Source organism: Nycticebus coucang, chromosome 1, assembly GCF_027406575.1.
Source record: "Nycticebus coucang isolate mNycCou1 chromosome 1, mNycCou1.pri, whole genome shotgun sequence".
Taxonomy (NCBI): domain Eukaryota; kingdom Metazoa; phylum Chordata; class Mammalia; order Primates; family Lorisidae; genus Nycticebus; species Nycticebus coucang.
In genome coordinates, this window is record NC_069780.1 from 102896606 (window position 1) to 102909366 (window position 12761).

A 12761-nucleotide genomic window follows, 5' to 3' on the forward strand; every position below is an offset into this window, starting at 1 on the left:
CTGTCTTTAAAAAAAAAAAAAGCAAAAAACAAAAACAAACCCAATCTGGCTCATTATCCAGTCATGACTTCGTTTTTATTTTATTTTTTTTAATGAAAGTCATAAATTAAACATAAAATCTTTCAGACCATCCACTGTTAGAGTTTGCCATATGTAAGAATAGAATCAGGTCCTGCAACTTTGTAGAACATTTTCTTTTCTACTGCTTTAAAAACTTGGAGTATATGCACTGTGCCAAGTATTTCAGAAGATGGTATTCCCAGGAGGATTTTCACATTTTCTATATAAGTAAAATGGCCTGTTTCAACATTTCGGGTGTAAAAGTTGACCCTACTCAAGCGATGTTTCCTAAACGCAAAGTTAGCGTGCTCCCTTTCCCATTTCCTACTCCTTCTTAGCAGGAAATCTTCCCAGTTTTACCCCAAGGCTTACTTGTCCCCAAGCAACCAGCATGCTTGCTATTGTTTTGTGAAATGAAAAAGAAAAGGAAAAAGAAAAGGAGTCTCTGCTCCCAGAGTGCAGCTGTCCCTCCTGTTTCTGCTGCCAGATCTCGCAGGTCTGCTATGGATGTTGTGGCAAATGAGGCTTAAGTAGATGCTAAAATTAACATTGTGGCGTCTGGTGAGCCTCTTTACACTAAAGGCCTGGCTGAGGGCACTCAGAAGGGAAGGAGATTGCCTCTTTTCTGGTGCTGATTTGCGGGTAACTGTCCCTCCATGTCAAATAGACCAGGGTTACTGTGTTCACTTTTAATGGAACTGCAATCCCAGATATTCATGCAGTCATGGTGGATACCCCTTTAACAAAAACAGGTTATTGGGGGAGAGACAAGATGGCGGACTGAAGCCAGCTTTCAACAGAGGCTCCCGTCCAGAAGGAGAGTTAAGGGACAGGAATTTAGTAAGTATCCTGGTGGATTTGAGCCACACCAAGAGAGAAGGTTGAAGAACGCACATCAACACCGCTGAGGCAAACTGTGATCACAAGGACGCAAACAAAAGGTACAAAATCCACCACCAAGCAGACGGGAGTCCCCCTCCCCATAAGACTGGCTCAAGAGCCCCACAGTTAAACAAACGGGCAGAAATTAAAGGCCCTCCCACTACACTCCATGGGAGAGACCTTCTAAAAACTGGACCTACCTCCCCTACTAGGGTGCCATGGCGTTCTCCTGCCAGGCATAAAACTGTATAAAACTTTAAAAATCCTTTGCTGGCAACCCTGAATCCCCAACACTCCCGTCCTGCTCACTGAGGTCTGGAGGCCTGTCCCCCAGGAGTTCGGATTCTTGGGTGATTTCTCAAGGGGAGTGGACAGTCCCCGAGCTGCAACTGGTCAGCGCTGACTCTGAGGCACGCGAGTGTGGAGAGGGCAGCCGGCTAAGGGGGAGTCACGCCTTGGCGGCACTTCCCTATGGTGCAGTGCAGCAGCCCTCCCCGTGCATCAATACGGCCAGGCATAAAACTGAATGAAACTCTAGCTTCCCCCCACTCTCACTCGGGGTCTGGGGGCCTGTCCCTCAGGAGTTCGGATCCTTGGGTGATTTCTCGAGGGGAGTGCACATTGCCCAAGCCGTGACTGGTCAGCGCTGACTCTGAGACACACGAGTGAGGAGAAGTCACTCGGCTGAGGGAGAGTCATGCCTTGGCAGTACTTCCCTGCGGTGCGGTGCAGCAGCCCTCCCAGGGCAACAATTCAGCCAGGCATAAAACTGAATGAAACTCTAGCTTCCCCCCACTCTCACTTGGGGGTCTGGGGGCCTGTCCCCCGGGAGTCCAGATTCTTGGGAGATCTCTCAAGGGGTGTGGACAGAGCATGGGGTGTGGACAGAGCATAAACTGTGGCCACTCAGTGCTGACTCTGGGGCGCGAGACAGAGGAGAAAAGGGTCGGCTGGGTGCCCACACCAGAGCGGCAGTTCCTGGAGGCAAATCAACAGCCCTTTTTTCTTTAACAGTAAAATGGCTCACTTCTGGATATTCTGAAGCCACACCCCCTGTCTCCCTGGGCAACCAGAGGAGGCCACTAGTGAGCAAAGGATTTGCCTGACACTGCTCACAAACCCGGGAAGCTTCCAGGGCAGGGCCGACTCAGAGAGGTAATTGACACAAACCTCCAGCAGCAAAGACGTTTGAACTCAGAACAGCCCATCTTCTGTAGGCAATTTTAGCAGAAACAGAGACAGAACCCCGCAAAGTTGTCTGTTCTGTTCTGTTAGCAACATCAATCAGGGACGGGGCTAAGCCGGAGTGAACACCTCCCTCCCACCACCTGCATCAAGCACTCAAAGATGTCAGGCCCCATCGCCTCCTGCTAGATAGCGGCAGACTGCAGGGGCCTGGCAGAGGGGCTAAGCCGGAGTGAACACCTCCCTCCCACCACCTGCATCAAGCACTCAAAGATGTCAGGCCCCATCGCCTCCTGCTAGATAGCGGCAGACTGCAGGGGCCTGGCAGACTTCCTTGCAATTCAGGCAGGTGCAGACCCCTGGAGTCTCTATTCACTACAGGCAACTGGGTTAGCAATCTGCAGAGATACCAGTGACTGGGTCCAACGGAGGGGCAAAGTGGGGAAGGAGACATCAACCTTCCCAGACTGATCTATTTGCTAGGTGGCTCCTCCTGACTCCACACAGAACTGGAGTAAGCCATATCAGAGGAGTCACCAGACCCTGTGATCCAGTTCCCAGAGACCTCTTGAACTCTCCCACCTGATACAGGTGCTGATTGAGACAATCGATTTGGATCTTTTGAACTGAACTAATAGACTGAGGACTTTTCAGGTGGTGCCCTGGGTATGCAGTTGTAGGAAGGTTTGATTTTCCTTTTCCAACTGGTGCCAGAGATGGGCAGGCACGGTGACTTATTTGCTGGTTTTTCCACACAGCTGAGACTTCAAGCCAGAGTAAATGTTACAATAGAATCAAACAGAAACCAACTGAAAACAAGACAGAACCACTTTGCCCCACCACACAAGACAGGGCCCAAGCTTCTCAGGCCACAACACTGTATGGGCCCTTGATAAAGCCCCAGGGGAAAAATCAAAGGGAGTAAAATAACCATGGGGTGGAATCAGTGGAAAAACTCTGGTAACATGAATAACCAGAATAGATCAACCCCCCCCAAGAAAAAATACGGCAGATGTGATTGAAGATCCCATTCATAAACAACTAAATGAGATGCCAGAAATCGAATTCAGAATTTGGATTGCAGACAAGATTAATAAAATGGAATTAGGAATTCAAGGAGAAATTCAAAAGTTGTCTCAAGAATTTAACGAATTTAAAGACAAAACCACCAAAGACTTAGACACACTGGAGCAAGAATTTACAGCCCTCAAAGATATGAAAAATATAGTAGAATCCCTCAGCAACAGAATGGAGCAAGCAGAAGAAAGGATTTCTGACATTGAAGATAAAGTCTTCGAACGCTCCCAATCTCTCAAAGAGGAAGAGAAATGGAGAGCAAAAACAGATCACTCACTCAGAGAACTCTCAGATAATTCAAAGAAAAGCAATATACGAATAATTGGGATTTCAGAGAATGATGAAGTGGCCTTGAAGGGCACAGAGGCCCTTTAGCATGAAATTATGAAAGAAAATTTTCCAGACATGCCTAGAGAATCTGAAATTCAGATAGCAGACAGCTTCGGAACCCCAGCACGACTCAACCCAAATAAGTCATCCCCCAGGCATATCATAATTAGCTTCACTAAAGTTAACATGAAAGAGAAGATTCTCAACGCAGCCCGGTGAAAGAAAACCATTACGTACAAAGGAAAGAATATTAGAATAATTGCAGATCTCTCTGCTGAAACTTTTCAAGTCAGAAGAGGGTGGTCATCAACTTTTAATCTCCTAACACAAAATAACATTCAACCCAGGATCTTGTATCCAGCTAAACTGAGTTTCATTTATGATGGAGAAATTAAATACTTCAATGACATTCATATGTTGAAAAAATTTGCCATAAGTAAACCAGCTCTTCAGAATATTCTCAGACCTATCCTCCACAATGACCAACCCAATCCTATACCACAAAAGTAAACTCACCCAGAAACTTCGGATCAAACTCCAGCTTCCACACTGGCGAAAGGATTAAAAATGTCCACTGGACCTTTGAAAAACTCGATACCCAAAATTCCACCAGACTTATCATATTGAGTATTACCCTTAACAAATATGAAGTGACCATTCTTGTCCTTCCTTACTTTTGATGGTTTAAAGCCTACTGTATCTGCAAATAAAATTGCAACACCTGCTTTTTTCTGATTACCATTTGCCTGAAATATGGATGACCATCCTTTCACCCTGAGTCTGTATTTGTCTTTTAAGTTAAGATGTGACCCTTGTATGCAACAAATATCTGGCTTGAGTTTTTGTATCCAGTCAGCTAACCTGTGCCTCTTTAGAGGACAATTTAAGCCATTCACATTAATGGAGAGTATTGATGAGATATCAATTATTAATATCTATGAACCCAACCAGCATGCACCTCAATTTATAAGAGAAACTCTAACAGACATGAGTAACTTGATTTCCTCCAGCTCCATAATCATCGGAGATTTCAACACTCCTTTAGCAGTGTTGGATCGATCCTCCAGCAAGAAGCTGAGCAAAGAAATCTTAGATTTAAACCTAACCATCCAATATTTAGATTTAGCAGACATCTACAGAACATTTCATCCCAACAAACTGAATACACATACTTCTCATCAGCCCATGGAACTTACTCAAAAATTGACCACATTTTAGGTCACAAGTCTAACCTCACTAAATTTAAAGGAATAGAAATTATTCTTTGCATCTTCTCAGACCATCATGGAATAAAACTGAATTGAGTAACAACAGGAATCTGCATACTCATACAAAAACATGGAAGTTAAATAACCTTATGCTGAATGATAGCTGGGTCAGAGATGAGATTAAGAAAGAAATCACCAACTTTTTGGAACAAAATGACAATAAAGATACAAACTATCAGAACCTCTGGGACACCGCAAAGGCAGTTCTAAGAGGGAAATTTATAGCACTGCAAGTCTTCCTCAAGAGAATGGAAAGAGAGGAAGTTAACAACTTAATGGGACATCTCAAGCAACTGGGAAAGGAAGAACATTCCAACCCCAAACCCAGTAGAAGAAAAGAAATAACCAAAATTAGAACAGAATTAAATGAAATTTAAAACAAAAGAATAATACAACAGATCAATAAATCAAAAAGCTGGTTTTTTGAAAAGGTCAATAACATAGATAAACCTCTGGCCAACCTAATCAGAAAAAAAGAGTAGAATCTCTAATATCATCAATCAGAAACAACAAATACAAAATAACAACAGACTCGTCAGAAATCCAAAAAATTCTTAATGAATATTACAAGAAACTGTATTCTCAGAAATATGAAAATCTGAAGGAAATTGACCGATACTTGGAAGCATGCCACCTTCCAATACTTAGCCAGAATCAAGTGGAAATGTTGAACAGACCCATATCAAGTTCAGAAATAGCATCAACTATACAAAACCTCCCTAAAAGGAAAAGCCCGGGACCAGATGGTTTCACATCTGAATTCTACCAAACCTTTAAAGAGGAATTTGTACCTATGTTACTCAACCTGTTCCAAAAGGTAGAAAAAGAAGGAAGACTAACCAACACGTTCTATGAAGCAAACATCACCCTGATCCCCAAACCAGGAAAAGACCCAACAAGAAAAGAAAATTATAGACCAATATCACTAATGAATATAGATGCAAAAATATTCAACAAGATCCTAACAAACAGAATCCAGCAACACATCAAACAAATTATACATCATGGCCAAGTCGGTTTTATCCCAGGGTCTCAAGGCTGGTTCAATATACGTAAATCTATAAATGTAATTCAGCACATAAACAAATTAAAAAACAAAGACCATATGATTCTCTCAATTGATGCAGAAAAAGCTTTTGATAATATCCAGCATCCCTTCATGATCAGAACACTGAAGAAAATTGGTCTGTAAGGGACTTTTATTAAACTGATAGAGGCCATCTACAGCAAACCCACAGCCAATATCATATTGAATGGAGTTAAATTGAAATCATTTCCACTCAGATCAGGAGCCAGGCAAGGCTGCCCATTGTCTCCATTGCTTTTCAACATTGTAATGGACGTTTTAGCCACCACAATTAGGGAAGAAAAGGCGATCAAGGGTAGCCATATAGGGTCAGAAGAGATCAAACTTTCGCTCAGAAAGATGATATGATTGTGTATCTGGAAAACACTAGGGACTCTACTACAAAACTCCTAGAAGTGATCAAGGAATACAGCAGCATCTCAGGTTACAAAATCAACATCCATAAATCGGTAGCCTTTATATACATCAACAACAGTCAAGTTGAAAAAGCAGTTAAAGACTCTATCCCATTCACAGTAGTGTCAAAGAAGATGAAATATTTGGGAATTTACCTAACAAAAGACATGAAAGATCTCTATAAAGAGAACTATGAAACTCTAAGAAAAGAAATAGCTGAAAATGTTAACAAATGGAAAAACATACCATGCTTATGGCTGGGAAGAATCAACATTATCAAAATGTCCATACTACCCAAAGCAATATAATTTCAATGCACTCCCTATTAAAGCTCCACTGTCATATTTTAAAGATCTTGAAAAAACAATAATTCGTTTTATATGGAATCAGAAAAAACCTCGAATAGCCAAGACATTACTCAGAAATAAAAACAAAACAGGAGAAATCACACGACCAGACCTCAGACTTTACTACAAATTGATAGTGATCAAAACAGCATGGTATTAGCACAAAAACAGAGAAGTAGATGTCTGGAACAGCATAGAGAACCAAGAGATGAATCCAGCTACTTACCGCTATTTGATCTTTGACAAGCCAATTAAAAACATTCAGTGGGGAAAAGATTCCCTATTTAACAAATGGTGCTGGGTGAACTGGCTGGCAACCTGCAGAAGACTGAAATTGGACCCACACCTTTCACCATTAACTAAGATAGACTCTCATTGGATTAAAGATTTAAACTTAAGATATGAAACTATAAAAATACTAGAGGAGAGTGCAGGGAAAACCCTTGAAGAAATTGGTCTGGGCGAGTATTTTATGAGGAGAACCCCCCGGGCAATTGAAGCAGCTTCAAAAATACAGTACTGGGACTTGATCAAACTAAAAAGCTTCTGCACAGCCAAGAACACAGTAAGTAAAGCAAACAAACAGCCCTCAGAATGGGGGAAGATATTTGCTGGTTATGTCTCTGACAAGGTTTAATAACCAGAATCCACAGAGAACTCAAACGCATCAGCAAGAAAAAAACAAGGGATCCCATCGCAGGCTGGGCAAGGGATTTGAAGAGAAACTTCTCTGAAAAAGACAGGCGCACGGCCTTCAGACATATGAAAAAATGCTCATCATCTTTAATCATCAGAGAAATGCAAATCAAAACTACTTTGAGATATCATCTAACTCAGTGAGACTAGCCTATATCACAAAATCTCAAGACCAGAGAAGTTGGCGTGGATGTGGAGAAAAGGGAACACTTCTGCACTGCTGGTGGGAATGCAAATTAATACATTCCTTTTGGAAAGATATATGGAGAACACTCAGAGATCTAAAAATAGATCTGCCATTCAATCCTGTAACTCCTCTGCTGGTCATATACCCAGAAGACCAAAAATCACAACATAACAAAGATATTTGTACCAGAATGTTTATTGCAGCCCAATTCATAATAGCTAAGTCATGGAAAAAGCCCAAGTGCCCATCGATCCACGAATGGATTAATAAATTGTGGTATATGTACACCATGGAATATTATGCAGCCTTAAAGAAAGATGGAGACTTTACCACTTTCATGTTTACATGGATGGAGCTGGAACATATTCTTCTTAGTAAAGTATCTCAAGAATGGAAGAAAAAGTACCCAATGTACTCAGCCCTACTATGAAACTAATTTGGGGCTCTCACATGAAATCTATAACCCAGTTACAACCTAACAATAGGGGGAAGGGGGAAAGGGAGGGGAGGGAGGCAGGTGGTGGGTAGAGGGAGGGGGATCGTTGGGATCATACCTGTGGTGCATCTTACAGGGGTATTTGCGAAACTTGTTAAATGTAGAATGTAAATGTTTTGGCATAGTACCTGAGATAATGCCAGGAAGGCTATGTTAACCATTGTGATGAAAATGTGTCAAATGGTCTATGAAGCGAGTGTATGATGCCCCATGATCATATCAATGTATACAGTTATGATTTAATAAAAAAAAAACAAACAGGTTATCAAGGCCAGGCGTGGTGCCTCAGGCTTATAATCCTGGCACTCTAGGATGCCAAGGCTGGAGGATCCCTTGAGCTCAGGAGTTGGAGACCAGCCTGAGCAAGCAAGAGATCTGGGTCTGTCTCTACTAAAAATAGAAAAACTAGCCAGGTATGGTGGTGGACACCTGTAATCCCAGCTACTCAGGTGGCTGAGGCAGGAGGATCACTTGAGCCCAGAAGTTTGAGGTTGCACTGAGGTTTGATGACACCACAGCACTCTAGCCTGGGTGACAGAGTGAGACTCTGTCTCAAGGAAAGAAAGAAAGAAAAATGTTGATCTCTCTTATCAGGTACATTGCTGCAACATTGTAGGTAACAAGTTGTTGAAAAACAGGAAGCCAGGCACAGCCCAGGAGTTCTTGATTATAGTCTGCATTCCTGTTTTATGTTGACCAGTCTGGTCCCTCCTCCATACTGGTGGTTCAAACTTCAACATGGAACCACTTTGATGGACATCTAGGAGTTGTATGAGCTGAGCTTCTCTGAAATCCCGAGGGGGTGGGTGGGCAAACAACAATGCAGATTCAGCTAATGACATGATAATGATCCCTCAGCTTACTCTAGTTCACATTTTAGACCCTATTAAGCCTGCCAGGGGTGGCCCATGTAGGTGTGTTCCCTGCATTCCTTTGTAGTGGGAGCACTAAGTTCTGATTGGCACACTGGGAGGATGGTCATTCTTCTCCTAGGTGTGACAATTACTCTGATTGACACCGAGGCAGGGCACCTGCCTTTGTTCCCTGGAGAACTGGAAGTCCCTCACTATCTACATAACACTTCGAATAACCTCTGCTTTTTGTAAAGATTTATCTCCAGTCATACCTTGCATTTTTATAGCCAATTAGAGTAGGAAATTATAGAAAGAAATGTAAATGGATAAAGGGGAAGGGTAAAGAGATTTTTGTCTTTGTTTTTTCTGTGAGACAGAGACTCATTTTGTCACCCTTGGTAGAGTGCTCTGGCGTCATAGTTCACAGCAACCTCAAACTCCTGGGCTTAAGTGATTCTCCTGCCTCAGCCTCCCAGTAGCTGGGACTACAGGCATCCACCACAATGCCTAGCTATTTTTAAAGACAAGGTCTCCCTCTGGCTGAGGCTGGTCTCGAACTTGTGAGTGCAGGCAATCCACTCACCTTGGCCTCCCAAGTGCTGGGATTATAGGTGTGACCACTGCGCCTGGCCTCAGGGCAAAGAGTTTTATATGTGGACAACTTTGATGAATTTTAAGAGCAAAACAGAATTTTAGAAGGCATACCTCACAAATGTTCATAACCTTTTATAATTTCAGTTATAAATGAAAGATTTCTTCCACTACCTTTTTCTTGAGTCTTAGCACAAAACTTCATCAATCATATGTTCAACGCACATGTTGAACATATGATTCGAGTGTTCGAGACCAGCCTGAGCAAGCAAGAGATCCGGGTCTGTCTCTGCTAAAAATAGAAAAACTAGCCAGATATGGTGGTGGACACCTGTAATCCCAGTTACTCAGGAGGCTGAGGCAGGAGGATGAGAAACCTTTTTTTTTTTTCTGCATCTAGCATGATGTTAGATAATGCTGGCAGCCAGAGACAAGAAAAGCCATCAATATGACCTGCAGCTTCCGATTGTCAGCTTGATAATCAAACTTTTTTTCTGTCATCAGTTATTGATGTGCGGTGAACTGATACCATTTTTGAGTTATCTGTAGAATTCTCTTTTAACCATTTAAAATAAAAGAGAAACGAAGCTGTAGTTCAAAACTTGTCAGATTCTGTAAGAGAATACATAGACCCTGAAATGTCAATATCTGTCTTCCATAAGTATGAAATTTAAATTTAGAATCATTTTTTTCCTAGCTGAATTAGACATCCATTCACAAGCTCCCATTTTGCAGACAACAAACCAGAGGCCAAAGACGTTAAATGAGTTGCCTGTAGCCACCCAGCTAAGTAGCATTGAATCTTATTCTCGAGTCCCAGGGATGGTGATCTTTAGAACTGATCAAATAAAAGCAAAAGAAAATATATTATTGGCAAGTTAATGTAGGCCCTTGGGTCTTCACATGTCATGGCTTTTATAAAAAAGAAGTGAAAACAATGGTAAGTACCATCTTTCTGTGGATTTTTAAATATTTTCTTTTTAAAAAATTACTTAATCAAAACCACACTGAGATATCAGCTAACCCTGGTGCGAACAGCCCACATCACAAAGTCCCAAAGCTGCAGATGCTGGTGTGGAAGTGGAGAGAGGGGAACACTTTTACACTGCTGGTGGTGTAGCAAGAGCTGAGGCAGACAAAAGACCCCAGGCACCAGTGGAAGAGGAAGTGGCTTTATTCACTGGCTGGCCAGGAGACTTGGTGGATTAGTCTCCTAAAAACCAAGACCCTCCCCCCACCCAACTTAATCTCTGGCCTTTACTTTAGGGCTTGGGTGTACGTGAAAGTCTTGTGATTCAGGGGAAGGTCGGCTTGGCCCATACCCTTGGTACAAGGCTACCTGTCCTCAAAGGCGACAGAAGGTTAGGGAAGTTACAAGCATGTACCCTGGGAAGGGCATATAGATAACAGAGACATCTGCTGCAGTAGAGGTAGCAATTAGTGGCTTTTGTACGTGTCACAGACTGCCTGGCTAACGCCTATACAGAGTTACTAGGACAGAGTTATTAGAATTCAGCTCTGCTTTACTGTCTTGCCTCAGTGGAACTGCAAACTAATACAATTCTTTAGAAGGAAGTATAGAGACCCCTCAAAGAACTCAAATTAGACCTCCCATTTGATCCTGCATTCCTACTACCAGGTGTCTACCCAGAAGAAAAAAAAAATTTGTTATAAGGACATTTGCACTAGATTGTTTATCACAGCTCAATTTACAATTGCCGAAATGTGGGAACAGCCTAAATGCCTAAATCAACACAGGAATGGATTAACAAACAGTGGTATATGTACACCATGGAGTACTATTCGGCCATAAAAAGATGGAGACTTTACAACTATTGTATTAACCTGGATAGAGTTGAAACACATTCTCCTTAGTAAAACATCACAAGAACGGAAAAACGGGTATCAAGTGTACGCAATACAAATATGAAGCCAGTAAATGAACTAATGCATATCCACATAAGAGAAAAACTCAATTCAATTCAAGTTGGGGGGAAGGGGCATGAGGAAGGGAGAGGAGAGAAGGGAGTGGGATTAGTGAGCTCCTACCTAATGGGCACATGGCACACCTCCTGGGCGCAGGACACAGTTACAATGGGGCTCTAACTAATGAATATTTGTTTGTACTCTCATATTAATCTGAAATTTAAAAAAAAAAACAAAACTACTTCCAATTAGATTACCAAACTGAAGTAAACTTGTAACATTTTTGAAGTTCATACAAGTTCATCATGTTGACCAGAAATCACGTGGCTGCTGTTTCGAGCTTTGGCAGAAACTACTAGGGAAAAAAAAGTCCCTCAGTGGTCAGAGATGACCCTTCTTTACTCCTTCAATCAGAGCTTTAAAAAATGGAAACATCAGGGAATTACCACTTGGCTTAGCGTTCTTACAACTGCTCTGGGCTGGACCCTCACCTCGAGGTACCACACATCACAGACCTCAGCTCTCTTAAGATTTTCTGGTCCAGTGGATTAGGAATGTTTAGATTGCTTTTGGCTAAGTATCCCTGTCAATTTCCTTTTTTTCTAACGTTTTATGGACTGGAAACCCCCTCTGATTTTTCATTTTATGGATTTGGAAAAGATAAAATTCAATTTTTGGATTTCAAAAGATCTAAGTATTTAACACATCAATGGCCAATAAACACATGAGAAAATGCTCATCATTCCTAATCATCAGAGAAATGCCAATCAAAATCACTTTGACATGTCACCTAACCCCAGAGAGAATGGCCCATATCACAAGGTCCCAAAGCAAGAGTTGTTGGCATGGTGTGGTAAGAAGGGAACACTCAGGTACTGTTGGAGGGACTGCAAACTAGTACAGCCTTTATGGAAAGAGGTGTGGAGATTCCTCAAAGAACTAAAAGTAGACCTGCCATTTGACTCTGCAGTCCCACCATGAGGCAATTACCTAAATGAAAAAAAGACATGACAGGGACATTTTCAGTCAAATATTCATACTAGCTCAGTTCACAATCACAAAGACATATCAACATATGAATGGATTAATAAATTGTGTCTCATATATACCACAGAACACTATTCAGCCCTAAAAAAAAGGTGAATATTTTGCATTTTTTGTAAAAACCTGGATGGATTTGGAGAATATTCTCCTAAGTATCACGAGATCGGAAAGACAAGCATCTCATGTACTCAATACCAGTTTGAAAGTAGGAGAGTAACAATCACAGATCCACAGGAGAGAAAATCTCAACGGAACGCAAGAAGAGTGAAGGAGAGGAGGAGGTTCAGTAGCTGCCTACCCAGTGGGTATAATGCATGGATATATATGGCACTCTC